Raw genomic sequence first — 6,000 nt, forward strand, 5'->3', positions numbered from 1 at the left:
ATTAACCCCTAATCTTGAAGATGGACCCGCTCCGCGCCGGATGGATGAAGATAGAAGATGCCGTCTGGATGAAGACTTCTGCCCGTCTGGAGGACCACTTCTGCCGGCTTGGATGAAGACTTCTCTCGGCTTCGTTGAGTATGGATGTCCGGTCTTCAAAACTGTAAGTGGATCTTCGGGGGTTAGTGTTTGTTTTTTTTTTAAGGATTTATTGGGTGGGTTTTATTTTTAGGTTAGGGTTTGGGCAGCAATAGAGCTAAATGCCCTTTTAAGGGCAATGCCCATCCAAATGCCCTTTTCAGGGCAATGGGGAGCTTAGGTTTTTTAGTTAGGATTTTTTTGGGGGGTTTGGTTGTGTGGGTGGTGGGTTTTACTGTTAGGGTTACTGTCATTTTTTTTTTTTACAGGTAAAAGAGCTGATTTCTTTGGGGTAATGCCCCGCAAAAAGGCCCTTTTAAGGGCTATTGGTAGTTTAGTTGAGGCTAGGGTTTTTTTTTTATTTTGATTGGGCTATTAGATTAGGTGTAATTAGTTTAAATATCTGATCATTTGTTTTTTATTTAGTGTAATTTAGTGTTGTTGTTTTTTGTAATTTAGGTAATTGTATTTAATTTATGTAATGTATTTAATTGTTGTGTAGTGTTAGGTGTTAGTGTAACTCAGGTTAGGTTTTATTTTACAGGTAAATTTTAGCTAGGTAGCTAGTAAATAGTTAATAACTATTTAATAACTATTGTACTTAGATAAAATAAATACAAACTTGCCTGTAAAATAAAAATAAACACCAAGCTAGATACAATGTAACTATTAGTTATATTGTAGCTAGCTTGGGGTTTATTTTATAGGTAAGTATTTAGTTTCAAATAGGTATTATTTAGTTAATGATAGTAATTTTTATTTAGATTTATTTGAATTATATTTAAGTTAGGGCGTGTTATGGTTAGCTCTAGACTTAGGTTTAGGGGTTAATAAATTTAGTATAGTGGCGGCGACGTTGGGGGCGGCAGATTAGGGGTTAATAAATGTAGGTAGGGGGCGGCGATGTTAGGGACAGCAGATTAGGGGTTAATAATATTTAACTAGTATTTACGATGCGGGTGTGCGGCGGTTTAGGGGTTAATATGTTTATTATAGTGGCGGCGATGTCGGGAGCGGCAGATTAGGGGTTCATTTTATTTTAGTGTTTGCAATGCGGGAGGGCCTCGGTTTAGGGGTCAATAGGTGTTATTGTACTTTTTAGCACTTTAGTTATGAGTTTTATGCTACAGCTTTGTAACGTAAAACTCATAACTACTGACTTTAGATTGCGTTACGAATCTTGCGGGATAGGCTGTACCGTTCACTTTTTGGCCTCCAAAAAAAAGCTTGTAATACCGGCGCTATGGAAGTCCCATTGAAAAAAGACTTTACGCAAATTGCGTAAGTTAATTTGCGGTACGGCCAAAAAAGTGTGTGGGACAGCTGTACCTACAAGACTCGTAATAGCTGCGGTAGTGAAAAAGCAGCGTTATACCCATAACACTGCTTTTTTACTCATAACACAAAACTCGTAATCTAGCCGAAAGTCTGTAAAAAGTTTCAATATGTTTAACATATTTGGATTTATTGTTTGCAAGATTTATTTGAGTGCATTTTTTCTCTAGCTTGTTCATCGGCTGTCACTGTGTAGCATTCAATACTTTATCATGAAGAGCCTATACTGTATTGAACACAGGATTGGAAGGAACCTTTAAAATCTTTCACATAACCAACACCTGTTGAGAACCAAAGATCATCAAACTAGCCAACTATGAAAAAAATCTAATTTAAGTGAATTTATATATTTGTTGATATCGCAAAGAAATCTAAGTAAGTTGATTTCTTCATTATTATTTTTTTGTGTATGTATGTGTATATATATATACTTCATAAATTGAAAGAGTCCACAGCTGCATTCATTACTTTTGGGAAATAAGAACCTGGCCACCAGGAGGAGACAAAGACAACCCAGCCAAAGGCTTTAATACTCCTCCCACTTCCCTCATCCCCCAGTCATTCTTTGCCTTTCGTCCCAGGAGGTTGGCAGAGAAGTGTCAGAAGTTTGTTTTCGTCTCTTATGGAGGGTAGTACTCTTCGACATGGGACGGGAGTTTTAAGTAGTCATGTCAGTCTCTCAGTGAGGGCCTGGATGAAAGTTAAAGTCTGGAGATGCAGAAAGAGTCTTTCTGCGAAACCATCCCGACTAATTTTAACAACTCCACAAGCAATCTGCGTTGTCAAACTTCGCTCCGGTGCCTGCTTTCTTCTCTCAAGTCCATGGCGGAGGCAATGCTACTCTCCGTCACACTTGAAGGGCCGTGTTCCTGTTCCACAGCGTAGATTCCGGTAAGATCGTTTCATTTTACTTCTTCATGAATGTACTGTAACTCATTTGTTCCTGCGAACTTACATGAAAAATACTGGGTCTCAGTGGGACTCCTTTAGTATTTTGGAATTAAGGGTTAATATCTCCTGAGGGGGATTATTGAACAGGGTTTTTTTTAATCATGTTTGTTATGTGATTAAACCTGTTTATGTGTAGCGTTATCTGGACTCATGGCTTTGGAACATAACGGCCTTTCGAAGTGACGCTACCTTACGGTTGGGCGTGCTTTTTTTGGACTGTACAGTTCACCTTGTGACCGGGCGTGTTTACGTTTTGGTCCCCAATTTCTGCATTCCTGACTGTGTGGTGATGGAGAAATCTAGTCCGCTGGTGTCTGGTTCATAGGAGGTGGTGAGTGCCCCAGCCATTGTGTCAGGTGTCGTTTAAATTGTTTTATATATATTCCATTTTTTGGTATCCTTTATACAATTATGGAGGATACTGATGTTGAGATTGTTCCGTTTTCTGATTCAGATTCTTCGTCCTGTGACAAATGTTTATTGGCCCCATTGACTCAGGTTAGTCAGTTATGTTATTTAGGCTGTCCTAGAGCGCTTTGTTCCTCAGGCTCGGGGATTCAAGGGACTGCTAAGTTATCCGCCTCGGGGGGGCCTGTCCTCCGGGAGGCAAGGTCCCTACCGCTCCTTTCTACTACTACACATGCGGGTAACCCAGGTTATGTTTTTTCCTCCTCGGAGGGTGGATTGTTCCCCCCGGAGGTTGTGGCACGTTTTCGCTTTTACATACTTTTGGCGCTTGCTCGTCTACAAAGCGCAGATGTTTATTTGCGCTTTTCGTTACAGGCTGGCTCGCCTTCGTGTTCTACTCAGACACGTTTTTGAGTTGTTTGGGGACCCTATCCTTCTCGGCTATGGGACTCCTCAGTCTCCTACTTCGAATGGCTCACCTCATTAGACATGGGTGATGACGTAATCTCCTTTAAGTCTTGTTATTGAGATCCTTCCCAGTTTTGTTGGAGGAACAGGGTTTCCGCTAGGCTGGTCCTGCGGGTTTTTCTGTTCTTCTTGGGCGTTAACCTTCAGGTTGCCTGTCATTTTATTTTATTCGGTTAGGATGAATTTTATTTTTTCCTTATATGGTTCCTGTGGGAACTTTTTCTGGGATCGATACTCGCTTTTTGCTTCTACGGAAGTTGTTCGGGACACGTTAGTTCTATGTTTATCTTTTTTTTCTTCCTCTCTCTTTGAGGGCGGATTTCACCAGCTTGGTAGTTATGACCCCAGTTACAGGCTGGTACTGCTTGGGTTCAGATCTTCTGTCTCACAGTTTATTCAGACACATGGCACCTATCTACCTTGCTGGTCAGGTTGGGGCATGAGTGCTTACTATATTATTTTTGTTTCTTGTTATTTACTTTACAAGTTCCAGCTAATCATTCTCCAGAGGACTTGCGGGTCCGTGCGGCTCTTGGGATTGTTTCAGTCCTTAAATAACCACCTCTCTGGTGACTGGGCCAGTAAATTCTTCTGCGTCACTCTCTGTTGCTCCCGATACCCTCGGGACCTAGAGTATTCCTTCCCTCATGGTGGGAAGGTTAGAGGGTTTAGCGCCTGAGGTGATATAGAGACTTGATGTTGCTCTGTTTGGGTGACTTGTCCTCACTGTTTCACGTGTGTCTGGAGTTCGTGGCTAGCTGGACAGCTAGCTCAGCATACTACTGCTCTGTGACTACTCTGCACTGTGGCAAACCGAGGGTTGCAGGTTCGATCCCCGGCGAGGTCTCCTCAGTCTTTCCTTCTTTTGAGGTGAATGAAATGAGCTGCGCCTTGAGTCTCTTAAGGGGGATTAGCCGCGCTTTTCAAGCACAATCATGTTACTGTACTTGGATACCTGTTAGCTCTAGCGTCCTTCTCTGGCCTTGGGAGGCCTTAACTCTTTGGGAGTGTTGGGCTCCAGCAAGGGGAAGTCTCTTCTCTTTGGGTAGGGATTTGCAAGGGCTTCTTGCTCTTGTTATCCGGGTTAATCCAGATTTTTCCCTGGAAGGTCTGTTTTATTAGCAGACGAGGGATTTATGTTCCTGGAAGATTGTTTATTCTAAACATTTGTGGGGCCGGGCTTCTTGTCCTGATTCTTCCGGTTGTCAAGGGTTTTACTTGGCATTTTCACTTTGTGAGTCCCGCTGTGGGATGTTACCGGACCTTAGGATCCTAGGACTGGCCTGGGGGTTACAGTTTCTGGGGTACTTGGGCTTAGCCCTTGTTCTGGCTTTTCGGTTTTACAACTTGGCCAGATTTCCTGAGAGCCGGGGCTCTTTTGGGCTTGTCTGGTGCGGACGCTACGATTCCCTTGGGTCAGCCAACTGATGTAACCTGATGGTGGGCTTTCCTGCCTATCAAGCGGAAGGTTTGCAGTTGCTCAGTTGTCACTTTTGTGCCTGGTAGGTGTATTAGCACGGTGTTTTAAGGTATTTTTCCGTGTTCATCAGTGACACAGCCTTGTGTTCTCTCGGTTCTTCCCTCGACTTTCTGTCTCATGGGCAGGTATTTATCGATGCTTTCCTTTTCAGGGGGCTCGCTGTCTTACGGAGGTGTGGTTCCTTTTTGAGGGGCTCTCCGGTGTTCGAGAGGTGGGAACAGATGTTCTATCTGGTTTGAGGATTGGTCTGCTTCTTGAGTTGTCCTTTTCCATTTGGGGAACTGCTTGCTCCACATTGAGACTTTAGTTGGTTGGCTTGCTAGATCTCCTTGGGTCTAACGCCTGCTCAATTGTCTCTTGGTTGAAGTGGCTGTGTCTATTCTTCCGCCCTCTTGGGGGCCGGTCTTGGGGTTCTGTTTTGTTCCCCTGCTTCAGATCTGCCATTGCTTGGGCTGGTCCGGCTAGGTGTAGGATCTGGAATCTATTGTTCATCCTCAGGTCTTGGGGGTGCCAGTGGACCTTTTTTGAGGTTTTGAGCCTCCCCCCTTTCAGACCTGTGCTTAGACCTGGCGGTCTGGATTGCCTGGTGTGTGTCCTCTGTCTTGGAGGTTGGGCAATCCGATATTTTGTTTGGCCGCTTTTTCCTTACGGACAGTGTTTCTCTGTGTCTTCCTATGGATTGTGGCGTGTTATGGACTCAGACGTTTCTTCTGAGCTTGCTAGCCGTAATTTTCTGTTTGCTCAGTCTGACGTTTTTGAGTACTTTGTCTTCAGCTGTCTTTTTTGGTGCTGTTGCACGATGTTTGGGAGATTTTTCTTCTCCTTGATGATGCCCGGTTTGCTCCTTGTGGTTCTACCTGGGTTGGGCATCGTCTCCTCTTGTTCTCAGGATCCTCTCGGGTCTCTGTGGACTTGGCCTTCTTTTTGAAGGGGGTTTTTCCTTTATTGGATCTTGCTGTACCTTTTGGCTCCCCCTTGTCCTCTCCCTTTTGGGGGATTTGGGGTACTTGTGCTAGTAAAGGATGGTGTGGGGACCGACTGCAGGGCGACAGTTCTCCTGGAGGAGTGTTGGCTCACTGAGTCTGTTTTACGGTCTCTAGTTAGGCTTTCGGACTATCTGCGGATCAGTGACCTTGTGGCCGTTTCCTTTCTAGTTTTTTTCTGCCCGGCTCCGAAGAAGCGGGGTTTGGTTGGGTTGTGGTTTTCAGGACTGGTGCCCT

This window comes from Bombina bombina, chromosome 12, assembly GCF_027579735.1.
Source record: "Bombina bombina isolate aBomBom1 chromosome 12, aBomBom1.pri, whole genome shotgun sequence".
Classification (NCBI taxonomy): Eukaryota; Metazoa; Chordata; class Amphibia; order Anura; family Bombinatoridae; genus Bombina; species Bombina bombina.